The sequence below is a fragment of the Apis mellifera genome, linkage group LG8 (assembly GCF_003254395.2).
Source record: "Apis mellifera strain DH4 linkage group LG8, Amel_HAv3.1, whole genome shotgun sequence".
NCBI classification, from domain to species: Eukaryota; Metazoa; Arthropoda; class Insecta; order Hymenoptera; family Apidae; genus Apis; species Apis mellifera.
The window spans coordinates 7,125,061-7,137,385 of NC_037645.1; the positions used below are offsets into that span (position 1 = coordinate 7,125,061).

Genomic DNA, 12,325 nt, shown 5'->3' on the forward strand with positions numbered 1-12,325 from the left:
ATATATATATTTTTTCCAATTATCAACAAAATTAATAGATCTTAAAGATTCCAAATTTTTCACAAATTGATCTAATTTTTTTTTCTTGCAAACAAGATAATCCACTCTCTCTCTCTCTTTCTCCCCCCATAATAATTCATAAAAAGAGCATCTAAGAGATAAAACATTCCCGTTCAATTAATTTCCACACAGAATTCCTTGACACGGGGAAGAAGAGGAGAGGGAGAGCTTACATTTTCATCGTAATCAATCGCTGATGAGCTCGCCGTCAGTAATGACGGCCGACGTGTGCGGAAGTGTTGGATGGAAAATGTTTGGATAATCGCCGCTTAATTGGAAACACGATAACCTTCGGGATTATTAGGTTCGTTTGCGGGATCTGGCCCGAATCAGGGAGAAGGTCTAACGGGTAGTAAATTACTCATTGGCCGCGAACCTTCGTTTTCGACCAGGTATGTTACTTTCTATTTTTACACCGTGTGTTATAACACCGACGTTTACGTAAATCGAACACAGGTGGAGGAAGGAGGGGGGAAGTGGGAGGAGGAAGGGAGAAGAGGGGCTTGGCGATGACTCTCGATTAAAATTCGAGAAAGACGAGAAATAGCGTGACTAATATAGGGATGGGATTTGGAACAGCTCGAATCCTTACAAATCTGATTCTAAAAATATTGAAAATACTCGAAATTGTTGAGGGAGGAATTATTGTGTTTCACTATTTATTTTTCATTCTCGAATCTTTGAGACTTGAAGTCGGACGAAATTGAACAATTCTCGAGAAAATGTGGAGAAATAAAATAATTTGGAATCATTCTGAACAATCAGAGTTCGAATAGAAGAAATGTGTAACGCGAATCTCGATCAAAGTTTAAAAGAAAAAGAAAAATGTTTAAATTTCGAATCAAAGTCGTCTTTTTTTTTTGGAAGAGAATTCGAAGTAATTCGAAAGATCGCAAATCCTTAAGAATGAGCACTCTCGTTAGAACGACGAGGACACACGCGTTCGTTCGAGACGACGTATAATGCCAGGGTCACGCGTGGTCGTTTCCTATGGAACGTTATCATCGCGCATCCGTTCCTTTATGCCAGTCAACACACGCGTTCCTATTTGCGAAATTTCAATGGTAAACGATTCGAGTATATTCTGAAAGGAGAACAAAGAAAATCTTTTGTAACGGAAGGAATGTAAATTATATATTTTAACACTTTCAATTTTTTTTTTTTTTTACTTTTTTCATTCATTATTTTTTCAAATAATGCTTTGACGAAGAGGCGATAAATAGATGGATTCAGAATCTAGGAATGATATCGGTTAGGTTAGGTTATTCTTAGCTAATACTATATACGATTTAGGTTATTGGCATCACGCAATAATATTTGATGAAAAAGCGAAATATGAGGGCTTTAAATATATATATATGTAGAAATATAATATCGATATTCGAAAGTTATATGTACTTGAAATTTAATATTCTTAACATATTTTGCGTGCCTTTTAGGTTAGAATAGGTTAGGTTTCGTTAAATCTAAGAATATATCGATTCGAAAGTTATACGCCTTTGATTAAGATAGCTTAGGTTAGGTTAGGTTAGGTTAAGTTACTTAACAGAAAAAAAAAATAGCTTCCACGATAACGAATTCATGAGATGAATTTAGATGGAGAAATCAATCTAAATTCATTTTCGATCTAATATAGGTTAACTAGTCTAAATCTATCGTGGGGAGCAAGGTTCCTTCCAAGGAAATAAATAGACCTCACCCTATCCACCCTGGGCACAGAGCGGCCGATTCATCCGAATGTAAATTTCGCAGAGCTCTCCTCGTCCAACTAATCTCCACTAACACTCAGCCCATTTCCTTCCTGCGATTCGTCGAGTGTAACCCACTTTTTCTCGCCTTCGATCGCGCGACTTATCTGCGTCCGTGTTAGACAAGATAATCGGACAACGGAATAAAAAAAATCCCTCTGCTTCCTCCAGAGTAGACGGATACCGTGTGAACAACGAGGAGAAAAAGAGGGGAACGTAAAGAGTAAGACTTCTCTTTTCTTCTTCTTCTTCTTCTTCTTCTTTTTCCTTTTTTTTCCTTCAATATCCGTAAATGGACAAATTATGCATCGACGAGATGATGAAACGAGCCTTCGACTCGCGACTCGCTTTCTCTACGGCAAGCAAATCGATGTCGCGCCGTTGCGAGGCCAATTGCATAACCTTAAAAAGATGGAACGATTTCCTATTATGGGGTCGAAAAAGGAACCGGATCGAGTTTGACAAAATTTGATTAGCACGATGTTCTCATCCTCTTGGACAATTATATTGCTCTTAGGGTTTTCTAAAAAGTTTTAAAACTTCTTTTTCCTTATTCTTCTTATTTTTCAAGATACGTTGAAATTGAAGCGATACTTATATGCTTCGATAAATGAAGAATCAGTTTTGATTCATTTTTCTCGAAGAATAGAGTAGTCAATGGTACAAGAAGTTCGTCATTTTATGATATTTTTATTTAAAATATATATATATACGTATATTGAAAGCAAAATCTAACTTTATTTAATCGCAATCGAGTAAAATATTTCTTTACAATTCAACTGGAACCTAATTATGCGAAAGCCTATATGGAAACGTTTACGAGTAGAGATCATAGAAATATTGGGGGATAAAGGTTACCTATACTTTTCTAGGAATTTTTGCGCCAACTGAGCCCGCGAAAATTCAAAAAATTTAAATTGCCAAATATCGAATTTACTTTCAAGGTGAAAGTTTTTCGAATTTTCTGCGAATTTAAATAAAAGTAAAAAATATTCACGATTCAAATTTTCGAATATGAATATATATATGAAGTTTTTTTTAAAGTAAAGAAAGAAAAAGACGTTCGAACTTTCTAGGGACATTCGAATGATGGGAATTAAAAAATTTTCGAATTCATCGAATATCGAGTTTTTCAAGATGATGAGATATTGAACAATGAATTATAAATGGAGGCTAATTATCGTGATGGATAACGAGTCATTTTTATTGAATTATATCGAATATTAATGTCTCCGCAAATACGAGCAACCTGTTAATCGTTATTCTTTCGCGAAATTTCAGGAAGCTTGTTTAAATTTGTTTAATTTCGATAAGGATATTTATATTCACGTGCCGATTATCCGATTTTTTATTTGGAAAACTATCGTAATACCTTTGTAAATTTTATCTTTAAAAAAGAAAAGAAAAGAAAAAATTCTCGTCAATCGACACGTATTCGCTGTGCGTGAATTGTAAATTCGAAATTCCATGAAATTTGTTGAAAAAGTTTTTTTTTTTTTCCTCGTCACTTACGTACGTACAATAAAAAAAAGCGTTAAAACAAACGTGGCGTCATCGCCCGATTATAAATGGATTGAGTAATAAGTCTCGATCGCGTTTATTTAAAAAAAGCATCAAAGGTTACTACATTTTGCACCGAGTTTATCTAATCAACGATGCGTGTGTCAAGTTGTTGCATGCGAAATGTGATTTTTTTTTTTTTTTTCATCAAGTGAGAAAAAATCCTCCTTCCCTATCTAATCAATTTTTGAAAACATTTTACAATGTATATGATAATTACTAAAGAATATTTCACACTGATATTATATTGATCTTATCTACTAATTAATCAAATCCAAATTATTTTATACATTATATTACGTTATATATTTAATTATTTTTTGTTTAATGTTATCCAAGTGATGTCGATAAAAATTATATTAGAATACACAGAGATATGAGATATGAGATACACAACAATGAAATTCCTACATGAAACGAATATCAATGATTATAGAACAGCTTATAATTAATCCAATCGCGATTCTTCTTGTCACATACATTCCTACATCGTTACATTTTCATTTCCTTCAAAATCCCTCTAATTTTCATCGTATCGAGGCACATTTCCTCCAAATATTTTTTTTTTCAAATGGATCCTATTCACGGATCTTTCCCCAGCACAAAATCTGCCATCCTTCAATTCACGTTGCTCGAGAAATCTGATTAAGCGACAGTGCTACACGGTTGCAATTCTCAATAGCAAGCGAGAATTTCACGTATTACGTAAATCATACGTATCGTACGCTTTGGTTTTTTATTATTATTAATTTCTCTCTTTTTTTTCAAGTAACGTTTCTCCTCGTCGAAGATCCGGTCCGGTCAAGCCACGAAAAAGGGGTCACACGTCTCGACAAAACATGTTTCCTCGCGAGAGTGGAGATAAGCGAGTTGGCATCGTCTCGTTTTTTTTTTTCCTTTCTTTCTTTTTTTTCCCGCGGAATAATTAATTCCCTTCATTGTCTCCTCCTCTGGATCCAGTTCTCTGCAAATTCACGCCACCTCCAACTATTGTTAAATTTGTTAATTAATCGTACAAAGTTTTATCGAACGTAAAAATCAAATTGTTTATCGATTCAAATATTATCTCGAAAAATTTCCACGAATCTGTCGATAATCTTTTAACTAATTTTCATCTGCATGATCCAAAAATCACAATCTCTAGTTCATCAAACCCTATTTCCAGCCACACTGTCTCGAATTAATAAAGAATAAAAGTTTTGTATAGGATTATATATACGGTAGGATTAAAATTATTCGTGTCGTAAAAATTTATTATAAAAATTCAATCACGTAGACTCGAGCAAAACAGCAAGGTTATATATATATATGTACACGCGTATGCATTTTTATAATGATTATTCAAAGAATGTACATACGTATACGTACATCGAATACAATATTGAGAACGTAGATCGACTCCACTAAACAATTCTCGATATCCGAATTTATAGAAAAAAAAAAAAAAAAAAATCATTCGTCCTCGACGAGGTGTCGATTCTGCCCCTCTTATCTCTCCATCGCAGCTCAATGAACCTACGACAACAATCAATCAGCTATTTGTCAACGATAATCGTAACATTATCTTCATTTAGAGACGTCTTCCAACGGCGTGGGTGATCAACAACGTACGTAGGGAGGAGGAGGTGGAGATGGAGGAGAGAGAGAGAGAAGGGGAAGGGAAAAAAGCGCAAGCCGGACTGCTGACTAATTGACCGCGTTGGGCTCCCTCCTTGAACCGGAGCGGCGGAGTTCGTTGCATATTTCACGGGGGATCGGTGTAAGTGCGTATTTATAGAGCCGGTCTCTCTGTACGTACGTGCGTACCACCGAACAACGGCAGTTTTTCGGCTGATGAAATTGCTGGAAATAGCCGAGACGATGCTGGGCTACCGCCTCGTTACGTGCCCCAATTCCACGCATTTCTTTCGTTATGCCCGATATATAATCGACCTCTCCTTTCGCCCGTGTCAACCGCCATTTATTACACCGATTATTTATTGGATATTACGCTTTATCGGTAAGGAAGGAATTTGATCTCATTTTCGATAGAAAAAAAAATTATTCAAAATATCCCAGAAACATATATATATATATATATATATATATATAGTTTCCTGGTCGATTGTTTAGAAAAATGACCACGGTTAAACGTGGTTTTATTACCAGTTTCGTAATTGGCTGTTCGCTAAAACGCTCGGTGTAGACGCAATTTTCGATCGGTAAACAATTCGTTTATAGAAGTATTACGCTCGGTCGGTAATTGATTGTTTTTTTCCGTGCTCGAATCCGAATTGGTACGATTTGTAATTCAAAGGTGTACGTATATCGCACGAGGATTCAGAAAAAGTTCAACCCTTGAAGATTAATGATGATTTTCAAACTGGATGGCGAGTCGAACGTGGAAAGTATAAGCGATATATAACGCGTCAACCGTTCGCGAGATATTGTGTCGCGTGTATCTAGAGCCGTGTAAAGTGATCAAAGGAAACGTTACGTCGTCTTGCACAAATTCTAAGAAGTCCCAGGGAAAAAAAACCGATCCTTTCACGTTTGAAGATCGTCCAACGAACAAGTGACCGAGATTTAAATATATCGGTCGGTCAAAGTTCTGAATCTCCGTATTCTGCGTGGCGTGTCAAGGAGAATGGCCGAGTGATAGAGATTTTCACCGAGTTATAAATGATTTCATACCCCTCCCCTCTCAAAAAAAAAGAGAGAGAGAAGACTCGCTACTTGAAAAAAAAAAAAAAAAAAAAAGAAAAAGGAAAAATTTACCGATAAAAATGATCTCGACACAGTTAATACACGTGCACGAGGCAAAGAATCGGAAGCTTATATTCGTGATTATACACATTTGCGAATGCGAGGTCTGCGAGGAAAGGGGAATAGTTCGAACAGGCAGGAATCTGTCCTCGAGAAATACCAGGTCGACGATTCGCCATTCTTCGCCCACAGGGAAACACGAGAAGCGGACAAAATGGGGGAGGAAGAGAGAGAGACAGAGAGAGAGAGAGAGAGAGCGAAAAACAGGAAAAAAAAGGAAGAAAGAAAGAAAGAAAAGAAAGGGGACGAAATTACGAAGCGGAGGTAGAAAACAAAGGGGGAGAAATTTGATTCATCCCGCTCGACCTGGCCGCACAAAAGGCCAGACACACACGGATATAAACAACCTCGAACCAGCAGAACAGACGACGGTAATCGTCGTTAACACCTGCAATTAACTTTGACGTGGCCGGAATGTGGGACACGCGACCCAAATACCGTTCGAGGGGAAGAGGAAGAAGGAGCAATTTCTTTCCCTACAACCGCCGGATTTTTCACCACCTACCCCCCCCTCATCCCACCTTGCTATCTTCACAAAAGAAACCAGCACCGATACGAGAGCGAAAAAATGTACACGGGGGTGTGGAAATTTGTCGCTCTTTTCAAACAGTTTCATTCCTTCCTTTTTCTCTCTCTTTTTCTTCTTCATTGTTGTTTCGGATGCGCATGGAAAAGTTCGAGATTCTTCTCGACGAAGTTTCGATGGAATCGGTAATGGCTTCTTGGCTTTTTGAGTTAATTAATTAGTGTAAGAGAAAGGCATTCTATAAAATTGGATTTTGATAACGTTTATTTCTTTAGAATTTAGTTCTCTTATATCCTTTTTACTTTAGGTATGTAATCACGTCTTCAAGATATTATCAGGTTTATTCATTTTGTAAATTTAGTTGTACTTTAAAAATATTTCAATTTTAAAGTTGAACATTGATCCAGCATCTCTTAATTCGATTGTAAAATACAGCAATGAATGTAAGGAAAGAAGAATTCGAAACGGGAACTTTGAAACTTGGAAAGCAAAATTTTAAAACTCTAAAATAATCGATGTCTCGATCATTTTATTACATCAGAGTTAATTAAGAAGAGCCATTGATCGTTGAAGAAATAATTAAAAGTTAAAAATTTCGAATAAAGTTATTTTATTTATTAAATAATTAATATCTTTAATAGTAATTAAAATGCTCGATTTAATATTTATTTAATATTTATCCAAAGCCATCATAGCCGATCCATTCATAATAACAGCCATATTGATACAGTTATTTACGGTTATTCGATACTTCGAATAATTAATTATTGAATTTATCGAAGCAACTTTATTCTTAATTTCAATAATTAAATTGTGCCCATTTATGAAATCACGTTTATTTTCATCGATATAAATATCCTTTTATCAATATCTTTTCCTAACCTAAAAATCACAAACTTCGAATCAATTTTTCGATCAATACATATTTCAACAACAAAAAAGATCCTTACCTTGTGATCCAAAAATTGTGAATTTCGAATCGACCTCTCGATCCTTGTATCACCACCATAGATCACATTTTATTCCATCAAATTAAATATCTTTTTCAAACCCATCTTTTCTCGACCACCTTCCAAAGCATCTAGTCCCCCTAGCGAGCGAATCGAGAATTCTTTGCGGGGCCGCTTCTCTTGCATCGTCGATGTTGTCGATCCATAACCTAACCACCGTACAGTATCCGACCGGTGGCTGAGATCTCTCCTCGATTTCATCGCGCGTTAATGAGCGCACGCACGTTTCAATAGGTGTCGTGTCGTCGTCGTCGTCGTCGAGTATCGGTGGAACGCTCGCGCGACGGTTTCCTTTTTTAAATAAAAAAAGAAAGGGAAAAAAAAAAAAAAAGGAGAAAAAGGGCGACGAGCCGTAGCAGACGCGGTGAATAAGTTTCAAACGACTATGTCTTGCCGCATAATGACGTCTGCTCGCGACTTTAACCGAACCGTTCGAGCAAACGACGCGTGAGATTCGAAGAACGAGGGACGATTCTCGTACTTCGTCGAACCACTGTCGCGACAGTTGATCCTGCGGGTTCGTGATGGCATCCATGTTGTGCCGTTTAACACGTCCCACCACTGCTTTCGCGCAATTCTACTCCACGTGTATCATGGAAGGGGCATGTGAAACGCTGCTTTATAGCGAGCTTCTTTTATACCAGAGAAATTTTAGTGGCTATCCCATCGATCCGATTATTTATGACGAATTATCCGATTATATATATCTTGTTATTTAAAATATTGTTACATTCATATTATATACATACATATATTTTTATAATATAATATAATTAAAAATACAAATTAGTTCAACATTAGGTGATTGAAGATTGATTAAGAAGTAAATTAGAATAGTAATAAAATTTTAATCCAAATTCTAAATCAAATTATCAAGTAAATTCCATTTTTAAAATTAATGAAATCTAATTTAATGAAATTTAAATTTTAATTTAAATCTTGACATAGATCTATGATTGACTAACCTGTAATTGATCAAAATTAGTTGGATATCCAATTAATATAATTAATCGCTCTGACCCAAGTTTGAAAAAATTTTTCAAACGAGAATTAGACACGAGTATGATTCGAAAATGTGTACATGTGTCTCTTTTGAAACATCCTGTAGACGTGGAGCTAAAGATAGACACGACACAGGGAGTGACGTGAACTGAGTGCTCGCGCCTTGTAATTCCTGCTTCCTATTTGATCGACAATTTCTCTGGCCACTAAGAATCGATCGATTCCGATGTTTATTCCCACGCCACCGTTTAAGTATCTATTATTAAATCTATTATTAACTTCGAAATATCGAACGATCGATCGAATATTAAACTTCGTTTCGCGAGAATTGATAGATAATATAAGGAAAAAAAATTGATAAAACGTGAATATAATTACAATAATATTATAAATTAGATCAACAAAAAAAGAATAATTTGAGATATAAATGATTAATTGATCGCGTATTAAAAATATTGTGTATTGTATGTTTATAATTTGTCACAATGTCGCAAGTCACGTGAATAAATAAATTGATTCTTTTAAACAAATTGAAGAAAATTGAAAAAGTGAGTCATACGGAGAACCGGTTTTTCAAGTATAGTAAATAAGCGTGAAAGGGTAATATTAGAAAATGATGTCGATTTCCTGGGAGGATGAACGAGGTCAGGCGAGAAATATGTGAACAACTTGTCAAACAATTACGCAATTCTATTCCAATGATGTAAAATTGATTTTTGATTATTGGCGGAGAGATAAGTGGATGGTAACATTTACACGATTTCGTGCATTGAATTGCCGAGTGATAATATCGAATAAAAACGTCTTAATTTTTCCCGATTTTATTTAGCGGATCGGATGATAATTAATTTCTAATATTTATTCACAAAACTAAAAGTTACAGATTGTACCTGTTTATCAAAGATCAAATTGACTATGACTCAGGAACGGTTTAAGATTAACAAGTTTAACTTGGAAACGATTCAAGTGAAATTTGAGATCGAATCACGAATCGTAATAACTCGAACAATTATTTAATCGTAACTCGATAGAATCGAACAAAGCACGATTTCAAATAAATATATCCGTGTAAAAAAATTTTAAATTTATTTCTTTTACTCGACGATTAAAACTTGATAATGATTCATTGACAATTCAAGAAAAATTTTTGAATTATTTCAATTACCTCGAGATCAATTCTTCAAGCACAAACTTTCACCTTGCTCGAACTCGAACGCCACTCGAACCCGTTGCTACCTTGAAATATGCAAGGCGCGCTAAGTGTTTCAGCAAGAAATCAACCTTGCGGTCATCCAATTAGATTCGTCCGGCTGTCGCGTGTTTGCCTATGGATTAGCAGCCGATGCATCCGAGCAACAGTTATGGAATATACATTATTTTACATACTCAATGATTTACGATACGTATTATTGTCTCATTGCGTAACGTTAACCTTGTACTTTGTAGCATTTAAGAACAGAAAATCGTGTATGAAAGTAATTTCAAAATCATATCTAATATTTGGAACGTCATTACAAGTTCGTACATTTATATTTGACATGTAAATTGGATATGGATAAAAAAAAAAAACATGAAAATTATTTACAGTATATTGAAATTTGCATAATGCAGATAAAAATATTTTTTACTCATAATTTAATTTAAACAAGCTTGTAGAATCCTTGAAAAAATATGCATATATCGTTTTATATAATTTAAGAAACAAAAAAAAGATTGAAGAAATTGGTGAACAATTGATACTCACGATACGTTAAAAATTATGTCATCGGTATGGTATACAGCGAATAGAAGAAACTGTTTATACGCTATCTAATTTGTGCATCTATTTCCGGATCTGACGTTAATACACACGCGTTCCGTCGCGAAGAATGTATTCCGTGAATCATTATGGGTAAATATCGGCTGCACTCGCGCAGAAAATTAAGCGTGAAACTATGATTGAGTGTACGATCTATGGTCGGCAACATGCGCCGATATTAAGTTCAACGACTGTACGCTGTTGAATATAATCTTCAAAACATCATAATTTCGCTCGTCAATCGAGAATATGTGAATATTAAATTTAATAACCGTGTGTTGTGCGCACGCATTCAACAATTATATTATTATAAACCTAACCTAAATACGGATTTATAAATAAACGAAACAGGTTAATCGAAAATACTGCTCGAGGTTAATTTTACCTTACCAAATTTTATTTAAACTTGATCGATCTTGCGATTTCAATTCGAGTAATCGAAATTTTTTTAAATTAGATTCTTAATGAGAAAAGAATTCAGAAAAGACTCAAGCTCACCATCGAATTGTCTGCGCTCGCACGCTTCTTCTCGAACCTCGACCTATTTTCTCTCTTCGAATGAAAAAAAAAAAAAAAAAAAGAAAAGAAAAGAAGCAACGTCACCAAGTTCTTGTTCAATCCTGGAAAGATTTTTATCGGTATATTTCCATCGTCAATCTTCTGTATAATTTACATTGACGTATTTATCATCCAGTGACCATTACATTATTTACAATTCTCCACGGGTTTAATGCGACACGCTCGTTACAGATATTATCTATTATAATACAATTACGAACGATTCTTTTACGCAAAGGATGGATTTTTAATTCGTTCTTTTCAAATCGTGAATTCCACCCCAAATATATTATAGTTTTATAGATAGTTATTTATAGTTTATTATATTATTATTTATAGTTATTTATAGTTTATTTATAGTTATATAGATAGTTTTATTATCGAATAATATAATTGTTCGAAGACGATAATTGGATGAAAGAAAGAAAACGAGAATACGTAATTCCTTAATTTTGCTTGTTGTCCAGTGAGAAATACGTGGGTCGTAAATTAACGATAAGATTAAAAGGACATCACATTTCATTCTCACGCACTTCATCTTCCCCGAATATTACAATCCTGCCGTGAATATCATCGTGGTTTAAAATTTACCGCAAAATGAAATAAAGATCTCGTTTAGATTTAGATTGGTCGAGGGAGAAAGAAAAGGATATAATTATAGGGATTCGAGGGAGATGGAATGAAAGGGAATCGCGCCAATTAACAGAAATTCGATAATTACGATGTAGGGAGAAATTGTTTAACGAGAGGATAGTTTTGCCTTTGACTTTCTTCCTATCCGGAAACGGAGGTGAATGAAAAGTATTATCGAAGATTTTTTCCGAATCGGTGGACGATATTTTAATTCGAATGCAAAGTAATAAATGGCGCGGTTACATCATTGAACAAACGTGGGAAATGGTGGAGGCGTGCCTCGAAGATGAATGAAAATACGTGTGCATGCACATCGTGTCAAATGTTCAATGAGTATCGTAAGTTATTGTTAGACGATAACCCGCTACGTATTAATTTATGACTCGTCTATATCCAATGATGATCTAATCTTGGTACTGTTCGATCGTCATATACGTATAGAAGTCGAGAAATAAAAATTAAACGTTAACATGTTTCGATTCGATCGACCATAGACTTAAGAATATTGGAAAGATGTAATTTATTCAACAATTACGTTGAAAATTTTTATAAATATTTTAGCTAGATTTTATAAATATTTGGAAATTTTTTTTTCACTTTTGAAGTAGTGAATAATATATCATTT

At 34.8% G+C, this 12,325-nt stretch overlaps 1 protein-coding gene and 2 long non-coding RNA genes across 23 annotated transcripts in view; 1 reads left to right on the plus strand and 2 right to left on the minus strand.

Annotated features, from left to right (window-relative positions):
• Nucleotides 1-12,325, minus strand: part of LOC409722 (basement membrane-specific heparan sulfate proteoglycan core protein) — a 153,712-nt gene that overhangs the window by 119,436 nt on the left and 21,951 nt on the right. The window lies entirely within an intron of this gene.
• LOC100577444 overlaps nt 1-12,325 on the plus strand; it is a 32,474-nt gene that overhangs the window by 198 nt on the left and 19,951 nt on the right. Inside the window, exon 2 of one of the 2 annotated variants that reach the window (XR_003305208.1) lies at nt 193-452. This is a non-coding gene — a long non-coding RNA (uncharacterized LOC100577444). Of the gene's footprint in view, nt 1-92; nt 453-12,325 lie in introns of those variants that run through there. The other variant, XR_003305207.1, reaches the window with a different exon arrangement.
• LOC102654944 lies at nt 7,338-8,393 on the minus strand. Its single transcript, XR_001703931.2, has 2 exons — nt 7,650-8,393; nt 7,338-7,581 (listed from the first exon to the last, which is right to left on the minus strand). It is a non-coding gene; the product is annotated as an uncharacterized LOC102654944 (long non-coding RNA).